Raw genomic sequence first — 16,694 nt, 5'->3', positions numbered from 1 at the left:
TATTTAAATATTTTCAATGAAATTCGTATAAAACAAGTCAGGGCGATCTAATTTTTTAAAATTGTTATCAAACAACTTGTTCTGATATGTTACAAGTTTTTTTGAAAAAATCTAAGAAAAAGAACATCTTTGGAAGACTTAAATAAATATGTATTTAGATAAATTTATAAGCAAAAAATTGTGTGAGACGGTCTCACGGATTGTATTTTGTGAGACATATATCTTATTTGGGTTATCTATAAAAAAATATTACTTTTTATTCTAAGAATGTTATTTTTTATTGTAAATATCGATAGGAATGATCCGTATTTTGATGTACTCAAATTTAAAGTAATATAGTATGATTAGGGACAGAGCCAAAGGGGAAGGTTGTTGCACCCGTCCCCCCTTGTCTCTCTTCCCCCAACCTAGCTCAGTTCCTTTGTCTAAATGTTTAATCATAATTAAACAATTTAATCACCCATCTAACACCTCAATTTTACAATAAATATTATTTTATTTTAATAATATTTTCAAAATAAAATGATAGGAACACAATACAAATCCTAAAACAATTTAGTCCAATTTTTCTAATATTTGTTTCTTTAATTATCTTCTTTCTTTTTCCATGACGCCATCTTTGAATTTTCCTATTTTCTGATTTTTCAATATCTTGGTAAAAGTAAATTTGTTTTTTTATAATGAGTATGTCTTTTGTGAGACGATCTCACGAATCTTTATCTGTGAGACGGGTCAACCCTACCGATATTCACAATAAAAAGTAATACTCTTAGCATAAAAAAATATTTTTTCATGAATGATCCAAATAAGAGATTCGTCTTAAAAAATACGATCCGTGAGACCATCTCACACAAGTTTTTGTCTTTTATAATTAATATGCAAATATGACAGTGGTTATTACTTTTGTATGTGTATGTTAATTATTATATTTATTAATGCATCGATACACATGTTGTATGCTTGTGCAGTTTTTTTAGAATTAATCTGATTTATATGTAATGAAAATTCCGTTGCAGGAGACCAACTGTCCAGATTCTTGGGTATGGCATTATAGCAAGACTGGGAATTATATTGTTAAGTCGGGTTATTGGGTTGGCTTGGAGACTAGCTCTTTGAGTGAGGAAAATGGAGTGGCAGGAGAATGGGGGAAGATTTGGGAATCTACAAATCCCACCTAAAGTAAAACACTTTTTATGGAGGGCAACCAGAAATTGTCTCTCGATTTGAGCAAGTCTTCAACGTAAAGGTATTCAAGTTCCTCTTACATGCGCTCAGTGTGGGGGTGATATTGAGAATACCTGGCATATATTTCTTACCTGTCCATTTGCCCAAAGCTGTTGGAGTGAAACCCAATTTGTGTCAAGTATAAACTCCTGCTCATCTCAAGTTGAAAGCTTTGTAGAATTCATATTTATGATGCTGAACTCGCTAACTACAAAAGAAATGGGCAAGGTGGTTATGATTTTATGGAGCTTATGGAGACAACGGAATGAAAAACTGTGGAATAATCAACAGAACACACCTACACAGGTGGTGCATTTTGCACTACAGAATTTATATGATTGGTTGCAAGCAAAGGAAAAAAAAGAAAGTTTGCATCCCAACTCCAACAGTGTTGATGCCAGCTGCAAGAGATGGCATAAACCTCCTGCTTCCTTCCTAAAGTGCAATACAGATGCTACTTTGTTCACTTCGAGCAACAGGTTTGGACTTAGTGGTGTGCTGCGTGACGAAAATGGGGAGTTTATAGAATGCCGAATGCAACACAACGCCGGAAATCCTGCTGTCAAGGAATGTGAAGCTCTTGAGCTACTTCAAGCTATTACCTGGATCAAGGAAATGGAGCTTGCAAATGTGATTTTCGAGCTTGACGCGAAAAATGTTGTCGATGCCATAAAAAACCCGACAAATGATGATACAGAATTTGGATCTATTGTGCGCCAATGCAAATCTCTTTTAAATCAAGGAACACTGCTCTCGGTTCAGTTTGTTTATAGACAAGCAAATGCAGCAGCTCATGCCTTGGCCCGAACGGCTCATTTATATGCTAGTCCTTCTACTTATTTTGAGATTCTACATTGTTTGATTGAACATTTGGATGATGATTGTAGTTCTTTACATGCTTAATGAAATTTCCTTCAAAAAAATCATTATTGTAGAAATTAATGAATGACTAACTATAATATGAAATAATAATTTTTTTTTAAAAAAATCATATCAAATCAAAAATCACCATGATACCATTTTTTGTCTCTATCATCACATAGATTGTTAACAATATAGTAGATACATACATGGTAAACGAAATTTCCAACGATTTTAGCGACGATCTTGATCCCAGTACCTTTTGTTTTAGTTAATATTACACACAAATCATCATCGATCGTTTACTATTATATCAAAAACAATAGCGGTCCAAAATATATTATTGATTACGCTCATAATTTATTGCTTTCAACAATGTATTTAGCATTATGTGAGAGAATGAATAATAATAATAATAACATAATAGAAGGAATGAGTGGTAAAGTTTCTTAAATTTGAGACACATTTGAAAAAAGGCATGAATAATCGATTAGAGACAAATTAAATCCACGGATCCCACGCGTCTGGGACCACCGTCAACCCTAATCGCTACCACGTGTCCTCAAATAACTCCATCATGGACCCCACTCTGCTCACTCTCGCACACCTAATTCACTCAACACTTCCTCCTCCTCTCCTCTCCCCTCCCTCCATAAAAACACACACACACACACTCCTTCGCCCCCAACAAAATCCAAATTAACAGAAAACTCATTCCAATTTCAATTTATATGAGTAATGGAACCACTAATCAAGACCCACAACCACTTTGATCTCAGTTTCTCTTTGAATTCGTCAATGGAAAAATGTCGGGATTTTGAGATGACCACTTTTCAGAGCATGGGCTACACCAGCTTGAAGGATTTGATGCCTGTCTCGCCGCCGTGCTCGATGTCTCCGACATGGAGTTGGAAAGATAGCTGGAGGGAGATCCCGATCAAGGATCCTTTGCTGCAGCATGCAGCGTGGGCGTACCTGCAGCCGATGGCGTCGCCTGATGGTGATGTCGGCGGAGCTTTGTTCTTGAAGAGGTTGAAGAAGAATTTCCGCGGCTTGATGGGATGTTTCGCCGGCGTCATGCTGGTTCTCGTCGGCGGCTGGTTTCGTGAACGATCGGCGGCGGATTGCTATGGTGATCAATTTGACTGAACAAATTAAAGCTTGCTTCTTTTTTTTTGTTTGGAGCATTAATTTGTTTTTGATTTTGACTAATTAAAAATCAATTTTCCCCTTTATTTTAATTTTTTTTTGTTAGTGTTCTTCATAATTAGATTCATCGTTGTATATATTATAGTTTCTGGTTCGGGATTGTATGTCTCTTAAATTTGAAAATATATATGAATGTTACGAGATTAATTTGGTTTTTATTGTATTTGGATTGATGGATTTAATAAATCGACATATTTGAGTAATTTCTAGTAGAAACTATTTTATCTTGATAATTTATTAAATTGAATTTGTAATTTTATTGTAATATTCAACTAAATTATATTTGTTCAACCGAACTCAAATTGCTCAATTCAAAATTCTAATGTTTATTGTAATTAGAGCACATATATGGATACTAATGTGTTCATAATATCAAAAATATTAAATAATTTAATTTAATTTATCATATAACAATATTAAAAAAAAATTCCATTTCGTTTTGGAAAATTTAGTCTTTATATGTGAAAAATATTTTCGATTGAGATCAAATTTTATCAATGATTTGGTCCATGAAAAGTCCTTATTATTATTATTATTTTTTCTTTTTCACTTCCACTTTGTGAATGTGATTTTATAACCTTAATTTTTTTTTAAATATATATATATTATATATTATATTATATTATATATAGAAAGATAGATGGGTAATTAATTTATTGATTTTAGCTTAGTCATACCCGATAGAGTTTCGATATATATATTTAATGCAACATCAATGAAATATCACTACTTCATAGCGTGTCAAATCTTTAATGAGTTAAATAAATTATTCATCTTGAATATTTTAAATTTTCCACCACAATTAAAATAAGAGTAAGTCGACATCTCAACACCATTCATATTTAAAAAATAAAAAAGTAATATTTTTTCAATAATCGGGTCGGTCGGAAATCATTATCACAAAATTGATCGATTCACATAAGTTTTTGTGTTAAAAAAAATAAAGCCAAGATTATCATAAAGAATTAAGAACGGTGACACATCTCTTAACTTACACGTTTTAATTCATTTATTATTTATATTTTATCTATTTGAATAATTAATATATTAGTCTATTTGATTTGTATTCCATTGTATGATTATATAATTAATGGCCGACTTAGATATTTTTACAACAAAGTTTGAATTTGTCACCGGGGAAAAAGATACAAGTAACGTGTCACATGCTCAAGTATTTGTTATAACTTGTAAATTAATTTAATTATTAGGATGAGTTTACTTTAATTAGTTAGTATCAAAGGAATGCAATTTAATTAGCAAATGTCTAAACCTGGTACGTTGAAGGTTTGTTTGCAACCACGTTTCTTGCTTTGACTTAAGTTTGGATAGATGGATGGATATTCACCATGTTAAAAGCAAAATATTATAAATTTTGTTTGTAAAATTACAATTTATTACGAGAATTAATGACTTTGGAAAAATTTAGTTGGTTTAAGAAATAAAAATTTTCGTAGATTTTTAAAAAGTCGAGTGATGGTATTCAATCTTAACTTTTAATAACTACGTAAAAATTTAGAGATGTTCAGAATTAAAACTTGATCGCTTTTTTGTTGCATGTTCAAGTAAAAATATTTTCTCAATCGATAATTAGCTAAATTAAACCATTAGTTTCGTTTAATATCGAATTTTAATGTATATCTCTATATAGACCATATGATTGTAGGAATCTTGTTATCTTGTTGATCCAATAATACGTCGAGACATGTGCAAACACCAAACGTTTTTCACAAAAAAAATTTGTGTCACATTCTCGTGAGTCAATTTTGTGAAACGATCTTCTATTTGAGTTACACATTTTTTATGTCAAAGTTATTACTTTTTATTATAAATATAGACACGGTTGACTCGCTCATTAATAAAAATTCGTGAGAACATCTCATATGAGACTTACTAAAATTTTGTACGTCAATCATGGACAAAAGTAATTTAAAAGTTTATATNTGGTTGTAGCCATTAACTCTTGCTTGGCATAGCTGACGAGTGACAAAAATAGTCATCCTCACTCCTTTGCCTATTAAAGTTCTAGACATTGTGTTTGACAGGTGTAAACATCCAATATTCGAGTCTATTAATAGCATTTATTGATTTCTTTTTTTAAAAAAACAAAATCATAAATAGAAATCAAGGATGTGCAAATATGGTAAAAATTTAAAGTTAGAATTACTTATTGCATAATAGAAAATTTTCCAATATTTCATTAAGTTTTGATTGTTATATTCCACCTCACTCTACCTATTTTGCGTTATGACAAAAACTTGTGTGAGACAGTCTCACGAGTTGTATTTTGTGATATGGATCTCTTATTTGAGTCATCCATGAAAAAGTATTATTTTTTATTGTGAATATCGGTAGGGTTGACCCGTCTCACAGATAAAGATTATTGAGCCCGTCTCACAAGAGACCTACTCTTGCGTTATTTCGTTGGTCATTGTTCGCATCATCACTCTTGTATGTTTTATATGATTAATGTTCCAACTACAGATCCAACCCAATGACTATCACTGATCCAAACACATGAGATCGATGTTTGACTCCATATATTAATATATATGCAATGATGACCATTAGATTTATCATGAAGATAATGTCATCAAGATAGATTGAATTTAGTGATCATTTTAAAAATGTACACATTTACTCACTCGATAATTAAATATACATGGATTATCCATGATTTCATATGCCGATTTCATAACGTGTTTATGAATAGATTATATTTTATTTATGTATTAATAGTTCATCACATATAATATAGCCCATTATTTCCCTATAGTGGGTTTTTATAGTTTTAGGATCCAATTGTTGGACAATTTATGATCATGGTACAAGAAGTACAAACTATCATAAATTCATAATCTGATACTATTGTCTTTTACAAACAACGTGTGCATAATACATATTAAAAATTTATGATATAAATAACTTTGTTTCAAAATCTAGAGTTCCGTACTAAGATCTAAGGGATCTGTCATGTAATTAGTTTTGTCAGGTCAATTTTAGCTCGTTCGTGCAATACCTGATACGCTTATGATTGCAAACTAGGTTGACCCTTACGATACCACCCAATCTTTCTCCCGATTCTCCGGAAGAAGTCCTTACCCTCAAGACATAGAATCATCTTGACCATTAGACTTCCCAACTTATGACCGAGCATGCACCTAACTTGGGCCTGAGCCTATTGAGCACAGTAGTCTATATTATGCACACAACTTTACTGGTTACCAAATATTCGAACTCATCCCTTCATCTTCGACTTACAGATTGTCCCGAACTCCACCTCCTTGGACATCATGACTTACCTCGGTGGCCTTTCTTTAAGTAGCCCCAAGAGCTTGATCTAGGTCCTAGGGGGAACTACTCAGGATATTGCCATGTTTTTAAAAACCAGGCATAAAACACTTATCAGAGGGAGTAAATGTTCCTGAATTTTTATAATTTAGAGGTTCCAAAATATTGCATTAATTCATTTGATGCCAAGCGTTATGCTTGTTATAATAAAATTATTTTAGGTTGAATGGAATAAATTGAATTTACGAACTGAATTTAATGGATAAATTCTAAATTCACTACAAAAAACCGTTCATTTAGCGACGGTTTGTTAAAAACTATCGCTATTTTGAATTTTGCACGATTTTACAACGAAAAAGTCAACAATCGCTATTTTTGTGATGGTTTTTGACTGTCGCTTAATTAAATTTAACCACAGTTTTAACAAAATCGTGGCCTTTTTAAAAATCGTGGTCAATTTCGCGACGGTTTTTGAACAAACTATCGCTAAATTAGCGACAATTCTTAAATTCCGTCACTAATTTAGCGACGATTGCATAAGTTAATTCCGTCGCGATTGCATAAGTTAATTTCGTCGCTAATTGCAACGGAATTATTTAAGTTTAATTCCATCGCTATTTCAAATTAGCAACGGTCAGAATTATTTAAGTTTAATTCGATCGCTATTTCAAATTAGCGATGATTTATAAAAAAATCATCTCTAATCGCCTATATATACGCCCTCATTCTATTCATTTTTTCCAGCGGTTTTCACCTTTTCTTTCTAGTAAGGGCGATTTTGTATTTTTTTTTTCAAATCTCTTCATTTCTAACTAGTATAACTAGTTTAATTTTGCAGATCTGATTTTCAGCTTGAGCTTTTTGAGTCACGCTTCGAGAATGTTTTATAGATATGTTCATAGGTATCTATATGCATATGTTTGCGAAATATGCAGATAGGTACATGTATTATATGCATGTCTCTATACTATAATTTTTTTTATTTGTGTTAGATGTGTAGATGCAATATAAATATTTCATGTGATATATATATTTTATTGATCAGATACGATTGAAATTGTATGAATTTATGTTAGATTATTTCAATTATGTATTATTTAATTGTATGTTAGATCTACATATTGTATATATATAGCTAAATGCACTTTGTAAAGTGGTTTTACCCTCCACTTCGTGTATCAAAATAAATGTGTGATATCATGTGTATTATTATTAGCAAAATTTTTTTTAAGTATAAATAATGTATGTTATAAATTTTTTTTAAAACACTAACAATAAAATTTATTTACAAATGATCAATTCTATTATCAATTTATTGTAGGCTAAAATGGATTGCAACGATAAAACTTGGATGTATAGTAGGTTGGAGAATGAGTTCTTAACCGAGGAGTACTGTACTAGTGTAGAATCATTTGTTGCCTTTGCCTTGGGTCATGTAGAGTGCTTATTAAATGGCAATGTGCGTTGCCCGTGCAACCGCAAGAAATGTCAAAACATGATGATACAATTAAAGTACACTTAGGACGATATGGATTTATACCTGATTATTACTGTTGGCATTTTCATGGGGAGAATATGTTCGTCCGTCATATCCAAATTTTAATCTTGAAGCCTCATCTTCTTCGTACCGTGTTTCGAACGTTCTTAGGGCACCACAAATGATTGCACCTTCTGATTTTGTTGGTCTCGATAATATTTTCAAAGAAAATTTTATTTTTGAGAAAAATTTGGAAACTGGAAATGAGAACTTTGATGAATAAAACCAACCATCAAATCACGTTGACGAGGCTCCGAAAAGTCAAACAGCTACATAATATCATTGTATGAGGTGATCAAATCGGTAGAGAAGGAGATATGAGATGGAAATCCATACGATCACTTTTTGTTGTCTGTTTTGGCGATGTTATTAAAGATGAAACATGAACATAATATGTCTGAAAGGAATTACAATGACATGTGTCAATTAATGTCAGAGTTAGATCCTGTAGATAACAACGTTCCTGATAGTTTTTACGCTACAAAGAAACTTATTAAAAAACTCGGACTCCCCGTCGAGAAGATTGATGCTTGTAACAATAATTGCATGATTTATTGGGGTGCATATGATGCTTTGAATGAGTGTATGATATGTGAATATCCGCGATATAAACCTAATAGGCGTAGATTTCAGAATGCAAAGAAGCACATTCCGTACAAGAAGATGTATTACTTTCCAGTATCTCCTCGGCTACAGTGATTATATGCTTCAACTACTACAACCACTCATATGTGGTGGCACCACGACCACCATTTTGATGGTGAAACAATGACCCACCCATCGATTCACCAGTGTGGCGTCATTTTGACACCATACACCCATTTTTTGCATCAGAGATTCGAAATGTGAGATTAGTACTATCGACTGATGGATTTCAATCTTTTGGACAAAATGGTCAACAATATTCATCGTGGCCTGGGATTCTGATGTCATATAACCTTCCACCATGGATGTGTATGAAAGAAGAGTACACGTTCCTTACTGTGATTGCACCTGGCCCGAGTAACCCAAAAGATAAACTTGATGTTTTCCTCCAGCCTCTTATTGCAGAACTTCAATCACTTTGTTCTATTGGTGTTGATACATATGACATTTACACCAAGAAGAATTTCAATCTAAAAGTTGCGTTGATGTGGACAATAAGTGATTTCCCGGCGTACGCGATGTTATCAGGTTAGAGCACAGCTGGAAAACAAGCATGTCCTCACTGCATGTCAGATTCAGAGGCATTTACTCTACCTTGTAGTGGTAAGACCTCTTGGTTCGACAATCACATAAAGTTCCTATCTGAAGATCACCCACTACGTCGCAATAGGCACATGTTTGTCTGCGGTAGAAGAGTGTTGCATTCCGCCCATATTATTTAAAGAGGTGACGAATTACTTACTGAGTTGGACAATTTTGGTTTTAGGCCTTCATATGCGGTTGAATTTGATTCGACAAACAAAGAGTTGTATAACTTGATCAAATGTGGATGGAGAAGACAAAGTATTTTCTGGGAGCTTCCTTACTCGATACCAACTTGATAAGACACAACTTGGATGTCATGCATGTTGAGAAAAATGTTTTCGACAATTTCTTTAACACAGTGACGAATATTACGGGACGCATTAAGGATAACGGTAAATCAAGAGGGGATCTTGTTGAAATGGGTATAAGAGCAGAGTTACATCCTAACGGGGTTACGAGAACATATCCTAAAGCCAGATACACACTAGACAAGCAAGCAAGAAAAGTTTTATTTAGATGGTTGAAGGATGTTCGATTCTCATATGGTTATATTTCGAAAATGTCTCGCTGTGTGGACATGAACAAGTTGCGTATGTCTTGAGGATTTCTTGCAGAATAAGTTTTTTTTGGATGGTTCAAAAGCTATGTAAGATTATATATATAAAATTAAATTCTTTAACTAACATCATTTTGTTCGTAGGATTTATTGCAAAACACTGAATTCAATTCTCCCATTATTAACCAAATTGCAATCGGGCCGTTGCAGAAAGTTGATACTTTTCATGGTTATTTTGTCAATGGGTTTAATTTCCCTATTGTTAATGATACATCGTTCGAGGCCATGACTAATTCTGGGGTTCAAATTCGCGGTCATTCAAATAAGGGTGAATATACTTAATTTTATGGTCACCTTGACGAGATAATTGAGGTTGAGTACTCAGGTTTGCCACCAAAACAAACCATAATTTTTAAATGTTCTTGGTTTGATACTCATCCTAGATTAGGGAAATGCCTAAACAAGAAGTATGACATTGTTGATGTTAATCAAAGAAGAAGATTAGGTTTTTAAGAACCATTTTTGTTTGATGCACAAGCTTCACAAGTTGTGTACTTAACTTACCCAACATTGAAAAAAGCAAATTCAGATTGGTTGTTCGTGAGCAATTTAAGAAGAAGAGCATATGTTACAGATATGGAATCAAGTGCAAATGCAGTTATTGCAATAACAGATGCTTATCCAAACAACGAAATCCAAAATCAGTCCATCGAAACTCAATTCTTGTTGACATCGCAAGATCTTGTCAAAGTCACGGTTCTTTACGATATTAATCTTGCTGTGAACAGCAGTGATAGTGACAAAAATGGTATTCGAGTTTCAAACAACGATGTGTTGAACAACGACAGTGACAATGATTAGAGTTATGAAGTACTTTTTTTTACCTCTCGAATGCGGATAACCGCATTACTATCTCAGTACGGAATGACATATAACTTGTTTTATTATGTTAAATAAAATATTAAAATAATTTCTTATTCAGTACATATGTTGGTGTTTGATACTTTCTTATAAAAATTATTTCAATTATGTGTAATATATTTACGCTAAATAATGAAAAGACGTCGAGATATATGACTTCTAGATTCGCATTACAGACTTACCTTAGTGGCCATTCGTGGAAGTATATCACACCTGAGCAGAGCTAGTGGTATTGGGAGGAGTTCGTTGTAAGTACTATAATATTGAAACTTTAGTTTTTAATTTTTTACTTATTAATTTTTTTAAGTTTAAGTGGCCAATGTTTTTAAATGTTAATTCAAATTTTGCAGGAAAAATATATGTGGACCGATGCATATGATGAGGCGATTAGATATTTATGGTTCAGACAGTGTGGTAACCTTTACCGCCACACCACCATACATTCGTGGAGATCTTTTGGGCGGCATCATCAGACAATGAGCAATGAATAATGGGTAACTTGGAATGCTGTTTTGGAAAGTGAAGTTTGGCAGGCGAGGGCTTCCAAGAACAAAGAAAACAGAAACAGCGAGCCCGCAGGCCCAGGGACTAGCACGACAAAGCATATTGCAGGCTCGAGATCATATGCTGAGCATGGAGATACTCTTGTATATAACTAGTTTATTTTCAACGTTAGATATTTTGACATCATATAATTATATTTATTACAGTAAGTAATTGTATTAATGTTATTGTTATTTAATTTTGAATGCAGCGTCGACAGCATGGATGAGACCCTATGCCATGAGATTGGTATGTCCACACACATAGGCATGCAGATGGGACGTTCGTTGACGAGCGATCATGGCGTGGAAATGTAAGTTTCATTTTCAAAATTTATTTAAGTAAACAAATGTACTAATTTTTAAAATATTTTTAATTCAAATAAATAATAGAATTTATATTATAAACTGCAGGAAGCTATGAAGATATATATCGTTGAGTCGTTGACCCCGTACGAGGATGAGATCATTTTGGAAGCTCCTAGTACACATGAGGTCAACACAATGTTCAAGTTGGTGACAAACGGGCCGAAAAAAGGGCGGATGTATGGTTTTGGATCGATGGCTTCCACGATTTATCCTGAGGAGATGGCTCCACATCAACGTGATGTTCTAGTAGGCTGGGGGTTCGATGGCAGCTATGAGTCAGGAGACCCAGAAATTGAGGGAGGATTTGACAGCATAAAAAGAACGGTCAGGCGTACTAATGAGGGAGTTCGATGAGTCGAAGAAAGAGTTTGAGGAGTCGAAGAAGGAGAACGAGTTGTTGAGGACTCGAATGTCCTCTTTGGAAGAGCAAGTACGTCTACTGGTCGCTGGCATGTCTCAAGGAGCACCATGCAGCTACCCCTTCACCCATACGACAGAGTCTCCCATCTGCGCAGCTCCTCCCATCCCGGCGCTTCGCAGCGGGAGGATCACAGATCGGCCGCATCCTAGCAGATACGTCACACATCGACTACTTTGTCCCAGACCTTCACACGACCGTAGATCGTTGCATGGACACGGTTACTCACAGAACTATATCGTGTCATCACATGACTTGGGCCACGACGACGATGACTGAAAGGGGTCGTTTAAGGTGCCCGAAATGCGCAACGGAAGTTTCATAATATTTTTCTTACAAGAAAAATCGAGCACCCTCAACTATGATGTGTAGCAAATACGAAAACACCAAAATGTCATACATAGGGTGTTTAAAATTTTTACCTATCAATCTCTTGAGATTGATGATGGCTCCAACTAAGGTGTAAACATCTTAACTCTTGAATGGCAAAACAATCTTCAAGCTCTCCTTGCTAAAAAATTAGGCCCACCACTTGCAAGCTAGAACCCCTCTTATTTTGCACTAGAAAAATAAGAAGATTTTTCAATGAGAAGTGTTTTCTTTCTTCAACAATTGAAGAAGAAAAAAGAGAGAAAAATGATGGAGAAAAATGATGCAAATTTCGGCCAAGTGAAGTTGTGGAGAGAAGGGAGGAAGAATTTTCTTGGTTGTGGAAAACGTTAAAGCAAAGAGGTGCATGTGCATGCCATGCAATTAACTCAAAAGTTGTCTCCAACCCTTCAGCTCCCTAGCATGCTTTTTCACTTGGGCTTGTAACAATTACAAGGTCCATGGACTTTTATTTAAATGTCCCAAACACATTTGAGACCATTTAAACTTTACTTGATTTTACTCCAGCCCACTAGTTTAATAATTATTTCTAATTGGGCTCTACAAGGCCCAATGTTATTTTGTTAATCCAAAATTTGAATTAATTTAATTATTTGGACTCTATTAGTTCCACTAGTGTTAAATTAATTCAATACTTGAATTAATTTAATTTAGTCCATAATAATGTTTATGAAAATCACAATTTTCAAATACATTATTTATTTGACCAACTTTTAATTTAGGAACACTTCCACAAATTGAAAGTCACATTCCCCTTATAGAAGTCATACTGCTAATTTTATTTACGCTTATAAACTCCTTTATAAGCCGTTCAACACATTGAACTATTTTACTTCTCAACAGGATCTAGAAAGCTAGTACTTGTGTGGCCCTCAATGGTTCATTGATACAACTAGCCGTGGGTTCACATCTCTATGTGATTCGGGACTAAACATGTCCTTATATGAGCATACCCCAACTGCTCCATTCTTACTTATCAACTCCTTGATAATAAAAACGTCAGACCTCAAGTGTGATAGTACCAAACCAATCATGTTAAACGCCTAGCAGCATCGCTTACATGATTCCCTAGGTATCAAATGATAGTGCCTACAAGAACCATTCTATTATGGTTAGCGTACAGTACGGTCCCTTCAACTCATATATCCCGACCGATTCGACAACCATTGGTATATCGTGAGTTGTCAATGAATCGATACTATGTGTCATGTCGTAGTTGCATCGATGGTGTAATCTATGAAACCCCTTTCATAATTACCACCATACTCTGATCAGAAATTTCATACTACATACATATAGGATATCCATACCCGAAAGTAAGTGGTGAATCCCCGACTACAATGCATCGACTCCTATATGTTTCGACAAAACACCCAACCTTGCCACCTGATGACCCAATATGAGTCGGTAAACAAGTCAAAGTGTAATGCTAGCACACAGAGTCTCAATGTTGTCCCGGGTCATAAGGACTAATGGTGTACAACCACAAACTAGGACGTTTCCACTCGATAAGTGAGAACCACTTGGAAAGTCCTTTATGGATGGTTGTTCAACGCACTCTACCAGGAGCACCTATCTGCATGCTCGGACATCACAATGTCCCATACCAAGGAAACATGGTACTCACATCGCAGATACTAGTCTCGAACTCGAGCGGCCTATATCCTTCTTAGCGGCGGCTGAATCGACTAGGAATTGTTTAGAATATACAGTATTGCAAATATGAGTTTCATGATACTCATCATATGAGCATCTCATATTATTTCTACTATTTTTATATTCAAAGACTTTATCTATGCAACATGCATGGGTATGCAGATAAAGAAGTGCCAAAAAAATAATTTCAAATACTATTAAAATATAGACTGTTTATACATAGAGTTTCATTGTGAACACTCGGCCAACATTTGGCTCGACGTGCACCTATTCTAACAATGACGATGGCGATGGCCACGACGGTTACGACGATGACGAGACTGAGACACCGTAGTATTTTATTAGATTTTATGTATGATTTTTATTGCACATTTTAGTTGACATATCAGACAAACTTTATATGTTTTATATACAATATCAATTGGATTCAGTTGCATATATATTAGTTTTTTTTTTTTTCGAAATGCATGGTTAGCGAAATTTATTATGTTTGTTAAATATTAAAATACATTATAAATAAATTTTCAAAAATAAATTTTGATATATAAAATTTTAAATATAAAATAGATATATGATTTTTTTAATAAATATTAAATTAACTTAGCGACTGATATTATAAACCTGTCGCGAGTTTAGCGATGATTTTTCACATTTTAGCGACGGTTTATATTAAACCATCGCTAAAATTTGGAAAATCATCGCTAAAAACCGTCGCTAAAATTGGCGAAAACCGTCGCTAAGTTGCCGACGATTTTTGATAAACCGTCGCTATACGTTAACGACGGCTGACTTAGTAACGACGGTAAAAACCGTCACAACCTTTTTTTATTTGTAGTGATGATTTAGAATGTGATAATTTATATTTATTACTTTGGTTTAAACTGAAGGAATTTATATAGTCAAACGAATGTGATTAATGATCCTTCAATCCAAACACTTCAAAAAAAAAAAAAAAAGTTCCTGCGTAATCATTCAGTTCCATGCGGTGATTGGTGAATAAATTATATGATCACTCTTTATTAAGAATTCCAAAGATATTCCATAAGTTTGAATTTCTATTTCGGAAATGTTTGTCATGATCAAGATGATATTAATTCAACATTTTATTTTTTTCCACCATATGAAACTAAAATAACACAAAAAATAGTAGCAAGAAAACTATTCCCTTTAGGACGCCAATGTACAACAACAAAGAATTTAACCATTGACTACTAAATTTTAGACTCAAAAACTTAAATTTTAGCATGTTGATTCAAGCCGTAAGCTGTTCGGATTACCCGTTAAACAAGATTTCGGGTTTGAGTTAAAAATACAGAGCTAAATACTTTCAATATTGAACTGGTTTGGCTCTCAAATAGCATGAATCCCAAGTAGCTCTTGAGGCCTAAGGTGGGGGACCTAAACCCAGAAAACAAACCCAGATTTATAGTGAGATCCTAAACTGGATTGAATCACGATGATGAGTACTCACTGTTCGTTTGGCATGTGTATATTACTCCCATCACTTTGCTAATGGTTTTATCATAAATCCCCACACTAACTTTAGCAACTCGCAAGGAGATCGCCGCAGTCATGATCTGTACAAACTCACAAGAACGTTTATAGAGTCGCATCAACCCCGACTCATGGTCTTCCAAGACAAATTCTGTAGCACTTGTTTGAAAGTTTTTATACTTATGAAAGAAAATCATATGATTGTTTCACAAAATTGCATAAAACATTGTCCAAAGATAAAAGTCCTGGACAACTGGCATGGAATGTGTGTATAATTAGAGGAACAACTCACGCATGGAAGCTTACTTTAATAGTACAACAATTTATAGCAGTATTGATGATGCTTGTTCGATGAATCCACACAGATACTGCAACTTTAAAACAAATAAAATGCACAGAGATCTGCTAAAACTCTTATTGATCAACAGTCAAAAGCATGCCACATGACACCAATCTTGACATATTGGTATATTTTACTCGAAAATAAAGATTCAATAGCAAATAAATTATATCCAAATACATGCACTTGTCCCACCTCTCAAACTCAGACACAAGTCCATTTTCTTGACTGAAAATTCATAGAAGTTATCTATCTACCATGAAAGAAGGTAAGCTAAATCTGTGGATACAGGATCACGTTTCAATAAATTTTGCTTTGAATGTAATTCAATAACACTAATGACAAATATATACTGCCAATAATCATTCAATATTTACACATCCCATATCTCAAAATGTTCAGATCTTTACCAGTGATCCAAAAAAAACCTCATATTTCAACTACGAGTGTGAAGTTAATCAACAAAAAAGTTCTTAAACTATCACAGATACTTAAAAACATCAATTTGCGTGGGAATATCATTTTAAATGACAATCTACACAATAACAGCTTGCAGCACACGAACAAGACAACAAGAATAGTTACGTTTCATCTTAGTATTACAGGCTGTCTTAAAAATTCAGAGTACTAAGGACCACAAATGACCCTCCAAGAATCTT

General features: G+C 34.0%; 1 long non-coding RNA gene across 1 annotated transcript; it reads left to right on the top strand.

Moving 5' to 3' along the window:
- Positions 1-11,352: 11,352 nt before the first annotated feature.
- Positions 11,353-11,942, top strand: LOC140987819 (uncharacterized). The gene is made up of 3 exons (XR_012177215.1): positions 11,353-11,473; positions 11,581-11,682; positions 11,783-11,942. It is a non-coding gene; the product is annotated as an uncharacterized lncRNA (long non-coding RNA).
- Positions 11,943-16,694: the final 4,752 nt, after the last annotated feature.

The sequence above is a fragment of the Primulina huaijiensis genome, chromosome 11, assembly GCF_012295235.1.
Source record: "Primulina huaijiensis isolate GDHJ02 chromosome 11, ASM1229523v2, whole genome shotgun sequence".
Taxonomy (NCBI): Eukaryota; Viridiplantae; Streptophyta; class Magnoliopsida; order Lamiales; family Gesneriaceae; genus Primulina; species Primulina huaijiensis.
The sequence above is the reverse complement of the archived record's forward strand: the minus strand, read 5'-3'. Positions and strand labels throughout refer to the sequence as shown.